The sequence below is a fragment of the Sander lucioperca genome, chromosome 4 (assembly GCF_008315115.2).
Source record: "Sander lucioperca isolate FBNREF2018 chromosome 4, SLUC_FBN_1.2, whole genome shotgun sequence".
Lineage (NCBI taxonomy): Eukaryota > Metazoa > Chordata > Actinopteri > Perciformes > Percidae > Sander > Sander lucioperca.
The window spans coordinates 38,831,291-38,843,349 of NC_050176.1; the positions used below are offsets into that span (position 1 = coordinate 38,831,291).

At 40.2% G+C, this 12,059-nt stretch overlaps 1 long non-coding RNA gene across 1 annotated transcript; it reads left to right on the forward strand.

Annotated features, from left to right (window-relative positions):
• Positions 1 to 682: 682 nt before the first annotated feature.
• LOC118494835 lies at positions 683 to 11,566 on the forward strand. The gene is made up of 3 exons (XR_004897041.1): positions 683 to 815; positions 8,077 to 8,082; positions 11,557 to 11,566. It is a non-coding gene; the product is annotated as an uncharacterized LOC118494835 (long non-coding RNA).
• Positions 11,567 to 12,059: the final 493 nt, after the last annotated feature.

The following is a 12,059-nucleotide window of genomic DNA, read 5'->3' on the forward strand; positions in this document are numbered from 1 at the left end:
CATTGCGCTGTAGAAATCGTTGTAGCCAACCCCTGCTAGCCACAAACAAATCTCCTCCATCACTCACGGAATTGTAGATCTCCAACGCTTTATTTTGTATCATTTTTCTTGATACTCGGTTGTGTTTGTCCCGCATGGAGTAGATCCACTCTGGCAGCTTTGATTCTAGCTCCAGGCTAACTTTTTTCCTCCCACCTCCAGCTAGCCGTGCTCTGCTCTGGTCGGCTAATCTTGTCAGCTCATCCTTCTGTTTTTTCCAGTATCGGATTCTCCTGGGGTCAACGTCGAAATGTCTCGCAGCTGTTTCACCCGAGTTTTCCTCCGCATACTTTATAATTCTTTGTTTAGTTTTTAAATCAAATTTTCGTCTGGGTGCCATGCTCCGCTCATCCTTCGTTTTCAATAAGTTGTTAAAATGTCCGTCACTAGCACTAAATGAGACCCGTGTTACATCCAATGTAGCTACTGCCATCTATTGGCACCTGTACGTTACTACAAACTACACTTGGCTGAGTTACACATACAGTCGCATTGACTAAAATACCGGTAGGACAAAAATACTTTATATACCGTAAGTACCATAATCCAGAAAAACAAAGTGTGGAAAAAAGCATGAATATATTGTTGAATCTGTTAAATTAAATTTGTACAAATGTACATTACGATAAACTTGAGGTATTTAGGAGATTATCCACACTCATTTTTCCCCGGCCTTAATTTGAGACCGGCCTTTATTTGTTCGTGTTGACCACGCCCCGGCCACTATCAGAGGCCCGGCTTTTAATTGACTCCCGGTTTTTATTTGAGGAAATACGGTAAACACTGGAAGGAATATGCCTGGAAAATAAGCCAAAGATATTTCATTATTCCCGATAGATGTAAAACAAACCCAGCAACAGAGGGAACAAGCTGCTGGAGAGGATGTGGTGAGAGAAAAGCAAATCAGCCGCACATATTTTCTCAGTAATTCAGGTGTTCTGGCAAAAAGTAATGAGCGATATTAAACATATGCTTGACATTACAGTTCCACTCACATCTGGAAATCTTTTGGGTATTAATACAAACCTCAAGATCAATGTTAGGGACAGATACATATTTAAAATGCTCAGCTTAACGGCACTGAAGCAAGAGACCAGGCTTTGGAAACAAGCCAAATCTCCAGATCTCCAAGCATGGTACAAGACAAGAGAACAAACACTGGAAATGGAAAAACTCACTCTAACAGTCAGAAATCAAAGAGAAAAATGGAATAAATTGTATCCAGAGCATATAGTTAGAAGAATAATTAAACTTTCTAATAAGTGCATACTGTAGATGGATATGCATGCACGCACACACACATATACACACACACACACACACACACACACACACACACACACACACACACACACACACACACACTGTGGAGCTGCCCCCTTTTTTTTGTTGTGTGCGTTTTGTTGCTGTCTTATTTTCTGTCTTTCTGTGTTTTTTATTATTTCTATTTTTATTTTTATTTTTCTTCTCTTCCCTGTTGTGTGATGTGTTCCCCCTTGGTGTTTCTATTAAATGTTAATATGGAGAAGAAAAAAAAGTAGTATGATAAAGAATGTAATGTTTTTTTGCACTTGACACTAAGAAAAGTACTACAATAATAATAATAAGTAATAAAATAAAAATTAAAAAATTAAATCCCCTACAATTTAAGCATAAAAGTTGCAGCTTCTTGTTGTGCAGACAGGCTTATTAAAAAAATATAGTAAGAGTTAACACAATGTACAGGATTTCCAATATTTATTTTTTATTGAAGTTTAACATATATTACAAACACAATATACAGGATTAAAAAAAAAAACGCCCAGTGTCTGCCCAACTTTACTGTGGACCGAAGAATCCTGCTGTGAGTCAAGACAATGAAGAACTACAGGTGATACCAAGACCAAAATATGGCTTTGAAAATACTAGCGACCTGCGATCACTGCCTTGCTCAAGGATAGAACAGCATTGGGTTTTGACCGCCAACCTTCCTCCACTCACCATCCTGCTTCTTCAAAATCAGGCAGCCAGCATCTGCTTACGGCTGCTGAGGGAGTGAATATCACCAGGGGGCACCTCGCAAATACACTGTAACAATACCAAGTATGTGTATGTATGTATGTGTGTGTGTGTGTGTGTGTGGTCCCAAAGTAGTGATTAATATTTTATTTCTTCAGTCTTGGTGGAGCCCCTCAGGAGAAAAACACATTATTATGCACACACATTCACCTACCTTTCAAACACACACACACACACACACACACACACACACACACACACACACACACACACACACACTCACACACACACAAACACACTTACCCTCAACCACACAACACCACGATGGATACATGAACTATAAAATACTCACAGAACACACAAACACACTGTCCAATTTGTCTCCTCGATGGTTGAGTTGTTTTGGACAAGGAGTCTCGAAGGACAAAATGTGTCCATGCCAAGACCATGAGCTTTGGTTTTTTGTGTGTGTGTGTGTGTGTGTGTGTGTGCACATCAGCTGGTCACATTGATCATAAACAAGACAAAAAAGAGACAACATGAATAAAGAGAACAAAGGTTACAACCATTGTGTGTGTGTGTGTGTGTGTGTGTGTGTGTGTGTGTGTGTGTGTGTGTGTGTGTGTGGATCCCTAAAGTCAATTCTGTGGAGCTGTCAGACTATCCCTGGTCAAAGACCAGAGGTATCCATGAGTGAGTGGTAATGTCTGTGCATGTTTGTGTGTGTGTGTGTGTGTGTGTGTGTGTGTGTGTGTGTGTGTGTGTGTGTGTGCGTGTGTGCGTGCGTGCGTGCGTGCGTGCTTCAGATACACATAACCAGAAATATACAAACTCAAAGCCCAACATTCACTACTAAAACCTTAGCCATAGTCCTCATAAATCCAATGGAATTTAAAATTGCAACACAAAGAAATGGTTACGCTATTGAATCTTTTGATTCGTGAACAGGACACGATTATGTTGTTCTTTTCGTGTGGTGATTACGAATTTTAATTTAATGTATTTAAATGGGAAGCATATTTCGTGATCACAGTACAACCACGGTAGGGAGTAGTTGAAAACAACACAGGACTTTCACCCCGGAGAGTGGGGATCGCGTCCGGTGTGTTGCAGTTCCTTTCCGCGTTATTCTCTTCCTAACCACAACCGTCCCGTTGTTTTCAGCGTGTCCTGCGTGTGACGGTTCCTTTCCCAGTATCTTCTTTTCCTAACCACAACCGTCCCGTTGTTGTAGCGTTTCATGTCCCCGTTGTTGCGTGCCACAGAGACCATGAATCGTGTCCCTGCGCCCGGGGATCGCATCTCCTTGTGGAGGTCCATCCCGTTATTGTCGCCGGCATGTGGTGTTGAATTTCCCCGTTGTTGCGTCCCCCAGAGCAGCCCAGTGTCATGGCAGTTCATGAAATGGTAACGTTCGAAAATCGTGACCTGTACACCAATCAATAAATCAAAATAACGTGACTATTTCACGAACTGCCGTGAGCCCGGGTTGCTACTGCTGTAAAGCCAGCCAGCTGGGAGCAGCCATCACAAACAATAGCAAACAGAAGAGTTTAAACTGACCTATTGAAAACAGCAAACAGTGAAACAGCAAAGCTGACTTTACTCACTTGTCCAGAACGAGAGCCCTCATCAGTTTTCTAGAGCGTGACGACAACAGTAGGATAACAACAGGAAAGAAGAAGACAACAACACTTTGATGCAGGGGAGCAAACCTGGTGGTTTGAACGGAAACGCAAGGATGAGGAGAGGGAGAACACAAGACAGGCTTAAAGTTCACAGGAAAAAGTACATGGGACTATACAGACAGGCTGGATGATTTTTCAGAGAAACGTAATAAAAAAAGATGGGAAAACACATTGATAACATCAGACATCAGTATTCTACGCTTAGAAACCTGAAGAAAAATATAGAAGAGGATGGTATTGTCTTGCAAATTGATTTTGAAGAAAACTATGTATAAGTATGGGAATGAGATCCAAGCAGTCCATTTGGTTATTCCCACCAACAGTTCACTCTCCATACTGATGTGGCTCGCACCAAAACTGGGGTGGTGTCTGTTCTATTAGCTCATCAATGTGCAATGACCCATCAGCAATCTGGGCTAATCTCAACACAGTGCTCCCACACCTCAAAGAACTGAACCCAACAGCAACCAAACCGCATGTAGTCTCGCTGTGCCAGACCATCCACACACTGCGGAGCGGAGGAGGGTCTGGCTGCTCCACACAGCATTCTGGGATGGGAGAAAAACGTGCTCTGGTTTATTGGCATTTCCTTAAACCAATCAAAATCGTCATGGGCGGTGTTGTGTGAGAGAAAACTCAGATTGGACAGATAGTCTAGCTAGCTGTCTGGATTTACCCTGCAGAGTTCTGAGGAGCAGTTAACCATAGTCCTCAGAAATCCACCAGAGTTTAAAATTCCAACACAAAGAAAGGGTAAGGACACGGACATCAGCGAACATACATGCATCCGGCGAAATTTTCTGAGGCACCGGAGCAATCCCGGAAGTGGAACGTCAAGGATAACGACTACACTGCATGTAATCAGCGATGGGCTAACCACACAATACAGGAAAAACCTTTCCCTGAGCAAAACCCCATTTTCAGCTGGGGTTTCAGAGGATCACTTGGAACTTTCTGGAGGCAGGACATAGAAAGGGCCCAGCTGATGGAATTCAAGACCGTATGGCTGCAGCCTGGAGCCTCCCGTCTCATGCCATCCTGTCTCATGTCATCCTGTCTCATGTCCTCCCTCCCCGGATGACATCCCCACTTTTCAAAATAAAAGCTTGCGTCTGGTCCGCTATGTCTTCGTACTTTGGTGTTTGGGATGTTTTTGAACTAAACAGTATGGCAAGCATGCTAATCAGCAGATGTCTTACTTACAACAGGATTGAGCTAGCAAAGCAGTTTTGTGTTTACATGTGCGGGATTTATTCAGTTTGGAAAATCTCAGGATCTCTACAAAGCTATAGCTCAAATTGGCTGGCTTGCTAAACAGGGAGGGACTAGAAATCCTGTCTGTTGGTTTTTATTTTATTTTACAGTTTTTTTTTTATTGCTAAACGACACTGGTCACAACTGAAGCCACATGTGCAGAACTCTAACTCCAGTCTGCATTACCAACAGTCACCTGAACTAAACAGTTACATCTCCTGCAGAACTCATTCAAAGCAACACAACTCTTAACACACACGTCTCAGAACAGGCTCAGAGCAGCCAAACACTCAGAACAATCCTCACTGAGACACACACACACTGTCACTGAGAACACACAGAGTACACACACTAGCATCTAACACCAATACAGGACATACAAACTTTCTCATCTTTACTCATCTTTAAATAATCTAACCCTTGTGTTGTCCTCCGGGATCAAAACTGAAAATCAACACTTTTTTTCCTACACATTTTTCAATGCTTTTTTCAATGTTTTTGACAGGGTTTTTTTTAACGTTTTTGTTGCTTTTTAAAACATTGTTAGTGCCTTGTTTGACACTTTTTTCAAAGCTTTATTCTGCTGTTTTCTAGGCTTTCAATGCCTTTAGTTGCTTTTTTTCAATGTTTTTGTCTCTTTTATGTCATTTTAGTCAACATTCTTTGACATTTTTTAAACATTTTAATTGCGAAGAGCGCTGCGTTGAACCATCCATGTTATTTCAAGTTCAAGTTCAAGTTCAAGTTGTTATTTTTGGGCATTTTTGTTGAAATAAATCCACATTTCTGATATAGAAAACTTTGAAAAGTGGTCAGACTCGACCCAAGGATAACAGGAGGGTTACTTTACACTAATCAATATTTGCTATAAGAAAAGAGTGAAATTATTTTCTTTACTTTTTTTATTTCATACCAGTTTTGAGGTAAACAAGAATGAATGAAAATCCTCAGTTTGCTTACCTACAGTAAATAGATATTTATATTTTTATTTTGTCTGTAGTAATTAGTTTTTTTTCTCTTTCCAGGAACCTACATCATCTATAAATAAAAATGACTGTGGTGTTTCCATTGCTTACACCTACATTACTTTGTGAAAAACAGTAAGTGTGCAGTATTACTATAGTAAAGGAAGTGTTTTTCACATTTTCACGACTGTGTATGTAACATCAGATATCTTGGACATATTGGTATCTTTGCTCTTTTACCTGTTCACTGTTTCTCTCAAACGGTACAATGTATGTCACCGTTTCATTCTTATTTGGTGTTTCTTTATTTCCAAAAAAAGCTTTATGAGCTTTCCCTATATACTGTATATACAGTATGTGTTCACTAACAAGTCTAAAACAAGAAACCATTCCAATCAGCAGTGTTTGATAGGCACCAGGCTGAAATCTATTCTGTTTTGAATGTGTGGTTAACAGTTTGGACAGCAGTGTGTTAGCATTTCAACAAAGTGCTGTAAATCCACAGTGTTGTGCACGTTGTGGTTAAAGTGATGGGATACGTGTGTAGAGTTTTGAAAACTATGTTCAAGCAATGAAAAACGAACTAGAGTTTGGTCTACATGAACTGCTGAGTGCAGACTGGAGTTAGAGTTTTGCACATGTGACTCCAGTTGTGCCCACTGTCATCTAGCAATAAAAAAAACGGAGTGTCTATTTGCACCCCCGGTACGAATAGCCTCGGCCACACAGCTGAGCTATTCACACCCTGTGACGTAACAACAAAAACACGTTGCTCACCTGCACCGAAATCATGGCGGACGTTCATCTTCCATGACTGCAGAAACTGGCATATTAGGAAAGTTTTGTCTCTAAAGTTTATAACAATTGAATTTCTGGCGGAAAATGGATACTACAGTTACGCTTTCTGTCTTCAGTGAAAGCATACAACCGTTAGTTTGTTAGTTAGTACCTATTTTTTGTATACACTATGGTTACCTAGCAACCGAGGCTTGAAGACACCAAGTGGTAAACAGTTGTACAACATTCTGTAAGAACTGGTAGGTGAGTGGTTAGAACACTGAGCTTTGGTTTGGGAGTCTGGAGCTTGATTCCCTGGTGAGGTGATCTTGTTTTTTTCATTTTGGATAATTTGCATGCCATTGCGCAAGTCAGGGCCCGTGAACGCGACCTTTTTTTTGCAGGGTGGTAGGGGAAGACTCATGAATATTCCTTAGGGGACTCATCCCTGAATGGCTAGTACTCGTTGCCTGCTCTGGTTGGGTTGGTTAGGTTTAGGCAAGAGGAGTGGGATTGGTTATGGTTAGGGTAAGAATGTCAGGGCGAGCCAATCAGTGATGAGTTCCCTAATGAATATTCATGAATCTTCCCCTACCACCCTGTAAAAAAAAATATCGCGGCCCACGCAAGTGTATGTATTAGCGTCTCTCTGTGTGCAAAATATTGGACACTGCAACGATAATATTCCAAAAAGGTGTAGTACATGATTAGTATGGATAACTGTGTGTAAATATATGCCAAGGTACTTTAAATATATATATATATATATATATAGAAGAATAGCACTTCTAATTGCACCAGGGTACGAATAGCATACGATGCTAATTGTACCAGGGGTGCAAATAGCCTCACCCTAAAAAAAAACTGTAAGAGCGAATTGCTCCACAATATGAATACAGTTTGATTATTTTGTTGGTAGCTGTTGTTGTATAAAGTTATTGTATAATCACATTATTACACGAGAGTACACTTCAGTGATGCTTACGGACCTCGAAATTAAGCCTGCTCATGTGATATTGCTTAAACAAACGTCAACGTTGAACGCTGATGCAGTTTTAAATGGTCCCTTTACCTCTAAAAATGTACTTTGTTTTTGTAATTTCAGAAAGGAGGTTAACCAATATTTTATTGTAAATCAAATTTTTCTTCTTGCCAAAAATTGTAGGAGAAAAATAAGATTTATAATAGAACATTGTTAACTTCCTATTATCTAAATTTGAGATAATATCAGATCCCCTTCTAATGGGAGGCATGAAAACCTTTTTATTGTACTCTTCTGTGCGCTCATATTGTATAATTGTAAATGTGTATTATTTTTAGTAGGCCTATTACATGTGGGTGGTTTCATTGTTGAGGTATATGTTTTTTACCTGGCATACGTTTTTATTTTATGCTTGTCCTTTTTCGTATTGTTATTAATTTGCAAATAAAGCATTAATGAAAAAAACTGGTAAAGTCATCTCAGGTTACATCAAATAAACAAATACATTAACATCAGGGATACAACAATAACATCCACAAATCTGCAAACTATAGGCTATGTATGGCAAATTTTTGATCCTCTGAATTTACCGTTGGACACGGCCAGGCATCAGACGGGAGGCATGAGACGGGAGGGCTCCAGGCTGCAGCCATACCGACTCATGGAATTGGCGCAGCGGTTAAACACCACGCTGAACGCCTTCTCTACTGTATCTGTACTAGGACAAGTTAATGCATTGAAGTTTTATTCAGGTTACGTTTAGTAAGGTTTATTCATGTCATTCTAATAAATAGTAGGGCTGTCAAACGATTGATTTTTTTTAATCGCAATTAATCGCATGTTTTACCACATGATAAAATTCTATTCTATATTATTTTGCATTTCAGAACAGTTTTTAAGTCCATATTAACAATGGAAAGCCATTCTTACCAGTGTATCTTGATTGGGAATCAAATGAATGCAAAGAAAGTTACTTTATGAACTTGACTTTAAGATTTGTAATTGTTTATTATTTATTTACTGTAAACAAAAGAAAAATGTGTGAATCTGTCATTATTGCACAATTCCTACAAGTACCTAACCTAACTGAGATGTGACACTAACATCCAGTGATCACCGGTTAATGAGACAGCGTTTGCACTCTGCAGCGGTTCCAGTTGGGCTGCTTTCTCCGTGAAAACAGTGTAACTACTGTCCACCTCGACAACTTTTTAAAAGTAAACTTTCCATTCAGAATCTTATTGGCATCCATTTCGGCGTCTCGCGCTCGCCATCCACTCAAAACGTAACGTTAGCCTACTACTCTTTGACCGGCTCACAAGCCCAAACAAGTGTGTGCGCATGGTGTGCGGCGTGCCTGTTGTTTTGTTTCCGGTCTAGCTAGATCCGGTGTGGTGTTGTAGTTTTTCTAACGTTACTAGTTGTTGCAACAGCATGTGAAAAAAACAAAGTTTGCTAGGCCAAAAAGAACGTTAATCTCGCGATAAAATAATTGATGCCTTTAAAATGGGTTTGCGTTAACGCCGTTAATAACGCGTTTAACTGACAGCAATAATAAATAGCATATTTTTTCCCCACATAACTACTAAGAGTCTATTTGTGGTGGTAGCTGACCAATTAGCAAGCAAGCAGGCTAACATTAGCCAGCCAATGTTAAAATTGAATCATACGTTAGCCCAGCGCTGTTAACTGTGGTCAAAAGAATCATGCAAAAAATAACTTTATGAGCGTGTTGAACATAGTTGTAACCTTACAGCGTTACCATAAGGTTTAGCTACCAACATTAGCATGAGACACTTGTCAATTAGCTGCTGGATCAATATCAAAATATATCATACATTAGGTCTCTACTGTATTACTCCGTTGCAAAGTGGCATGTAATTAAAGGAGAATTCTGGTCGATTTCAACACGTAGCTCTGTTGTTTGTAAATTTGGAGTGCTGTCAGTAGCGAGAAAAACTAAAACAATCAGTGCTGCCTACACCGTGTTATCATCCTGCTAGAGTTAGCACCCAGGAGGCTAAAACAGGGCAAGTTTTAAACTTTAAGCTTTTAGCCTCTTAACATGTGACGTGATTCATTCTGAGTGAACACAGTGAATCTAACTGCAGTAGATGTTAAAGAAATGCATAAAAGTTGTGCTAATTCAGCCCTGTTTAGTTCCGGTGTTGAGACAGCAAGAAGAGTGCTTAGGGACCGTCTACAAAACTACAACACCGAAAAGAGATACAACAAAAATATTTATTAATTTAATGATTAAATAAGGTAGTGTCTCCAAACTTACCTCAATTATAACTTAAATATTTTCAAAAATAGGCATATGCTTATTTTTTCAAAGTAAGTGCTGTAGTACAACTAAGGGAGACAAGTTATAATTGAGGTAAGTTTGGAGACACTACCTGAAACGGGTCCCAGGTCTCCTGATGTCCAGCGCCAGATTGTTTTTCCGCTATTCGGTAACTATTCTCGGCCGACTCTAGTGTCTCTCGTATTAATCTACTCTGTTCTTTGCTTGGACCTTGAAGTAATTGTTCTTTGTTTTTTTCCACGGCAGTGTATTTTGGAACCGAACCAACCACAACAACTTACCCTGTCTCCATAAAATTCATTAATATCTTGTTGCACATTCCACTACTGAGTCTGAGTCTGCATCTGAGTCCAGAAAAACAGAAAACCCTAACGGTATATATCTTATTTTTTGACGTTGAACACTGCCCCCAGCCCCGGTTACCATCCAGGAAGAGGAAGTGGAAAGGGCTGACTCTTACAAGTACCTTGGAGTCTGAATCTGTTAAAAGACTGGACTGGTCCCTGAGGCGCCTGGATTGCTCACCTGGTTGAGCGTGTGCGCTGTGGACGAAGGCTCAGTCCTTACCGCAGAGGCCACCGGATTGGTTTCGACCTGTGGCCCTTTGCTGCGTGTCATTCACACTCAAACTGCCCTGTCTAATAAAAAAAAAGAATCTTTAAAAAAAACTGGACTGGTCCCACAACAATGATGCCCTCTTCAGAAGGGACAGTGCAGACCTAAGTCCGGCTACACACTGGCTGCGTGGCGTGAGCGTGTCAGCTGCGTGGCGAGTCCGTTTTTATTTCGACTCCCATGTTAACAGGTTAGAGCTTATACACTGTCTGCGTGACACGCACGTCTCAGGTCGACTCGAGCCGCGCCGAAAACACGTGTATGCTAGAAATGTGACCGACGCCTATTTTTCACGCGACACGCAAGCGTGTTGGAAGTGTTTCCAGGCAACATAGAATAGGAAAAGATGTTTATATGTCATTTTGACACTAATACATATTAATAAATGACATGTTGATGTTTGAAAGTATCTAGGTTTTGATATAAATGCAGATATAAATGTAATAAAAAATATATTAATTACTAACTACTAATTAGTTACTAAAAAATACTAATATTGCACCTGTCAATACAGAACAAAATATTCTGTAGCCTCTTTTGCCGTCAATACTGCCGACGTTGTCTTTGCTGTAATCAGATCAGTATATATTCATGTTTAACATGGTATTTCATTTTATCAATGGGAAACATCCATGTGTACAGACAAGGCTAGCAGCAGCGCCGCGTCAGACACCTTTCTGGTGTGTAAAGACATAGAAAAATCCACGCAGCTGACACGCAACAGAAACGCCACGCTCACGCCACACAGCCAGTGTGTAACCCGCCTAACCCAGATACTTCAGTGTGTGTAAATGGCTCCTGAATATTAAATAAAAAGCATTTTTTATCAGTCTGTTCTTTGCTGTGGTGTGCTGGGGTGGTGGCAAACCATGCTGGTGAGGAAGGCCAGCGCTGTGGTCGGGCTGGACGGTCTGGAGTCGTGGCAGAGAGGAGGATGATGGGCAGACAATGCTCCCCCCCCTAACACTGAATACAAAAGTTCAATATACTCTGAACATATGTTTAAATATCCACCAGATGCATGAGCAAATCAACTGCATCAAGCTCAGCGCCTGTTGTTTTGCTGATACGCCTCATGTCAAGGGAGGGTATATAACTGCTTAGTTTATTAACTATTATCAAAAACATCAAAATGTAATCCTTAATGCATGTTATCATGGTTTTATGGTATGTAATAGCCAAATCAGCTGCCTTGTTAATGTTGCACCTCCTTACAATGTACAGTATAAGCAATATAAGTATATGAAATGGATCTTTTTTGTGTTTTTTTTTTTAGAGTTTAATATAAATGATATGACCCATTTCCAAACTACAGTGCTTGTTTGTACACACAGGCTGTCTTCATGTGTTGTTCCTCATCCTGCTTGCTGTAAAGCTAGAGAGTGCTCTCTTGTACAGTGGTAGGCTAATTATTTACGTAAGCACATGATGAT